We start from the raw sequence: 1269 nt of genomic DNA, 5'->3' as shown, positions 1-1269 counted from the left end.
ATTGGCGTTGTGTGTTTACTGCAACATCTTGCAGTCCATCAATTTTCTTGGCCATCATTTCTATTTGTTGCTGAAGTTGTTGATGCATCTGTTTGTTTTGTGCCAAGAGAACGTCAACACCTTCAAGCTCCAGCACATCCCTTCTCTGGGCTGGTTGGCGTTGTCTTTGATGAGCAAAGAAATATTGATTGTTGATACGTAAAAATGAGATTTCACGTACAACCGGCAAGTATACCGGGTCGTATCAAGTAATAAGACTCACAAAGAGTGAGGTCGATCCCACGGAGATTGGTAGATCAAGCAACTTTAGTTAAATGGTAGATTTAGTCAAGAAAACATAGTTTTGATTTCATGAGCATTTTGATTTTTTGAACATAATTGCAAAAATGTAAATGACACAGAATGTAAAGAACTAGAAGATAGAAATAAAGTGAAAGTAAATAACGGAAACTTAAATTGCAAGAAACTTAAATGACATCAAAAGTAAATTGCAATAAAATGAAGTGTTGAATTCTAGAGAGCAAGAGAGTAAGAAATAAAGAAACAGAATGTAAATGACAAGAATAATAAATTGCAAGAATGTAGAGGGAATTGGGTAATGGGTTTTCAAACACTAAGAACAAAAGAAATGAGAATTAATGATAGAGAAGATCATTAGGGATCAGAGATGCAAGTTTTCATGAATTGATGTTAGTCAAATCTTCCTCAATCATGGGTATAGATCCATGGCAAGTGGGTGATTGAATCCCAATCTCTTGGTGATTCAATCTCTCTCAACATAACCAATTGCCACTCTCGTGATCTAATTGTTCATGAGAAGAGATGAAGTTCAAATCAAATCCAGCCACACAATTCCCATAACCTCAACCAAGGAGAGTTACATCTCACATACTAACCAAGGTGTGTTGATTAAGGAAATCATGAAAGGATGAACTCTAAACTGAATTATGTGGCTCATTCCTCAAATTCACCACATAATTCATATAGATTAACCCCTCTCTCGATGGTGGTTGAATCTTTGAAGAGCAAGCGTTCCCTCTTTAGATCAACCACTAGAATTGAGAAGGAGAAGATGGGTTCACCAATTCATTCCAACAAACAGAGCTCCTCCCCCTAATGAAAGTGGGGTTTAGTGAGTCATTGCTCCAAATTCAACAACAATTGACATGAATGAAAATTAAACTAAATTGCCAAGAAAGATGAAGAAGAATAATGAAATGCTTAAAGATTCAGAAAATGAAGAAGAGAAGTTCCAAGAAGAAAAGTGTT

This window comes from Arachis hypogaea, chromosome 5 (assembly GCF_003086295.3).
Source record: "Arachis hypogaea cultivar Tifrunner chromosome 5, arahy.Tifrunner.gnm2.J5K5, whole genome shotgun sequence".
Lineage (NCBI taxonomy): Eukaryota > Viridiplantae > Streptophyta > Magnoliopsida > Fabales > Fabaceae > Arachis > Arachis hypogaea.
This window is presented reverse-complemented; position numbering follows the sequence as displayed.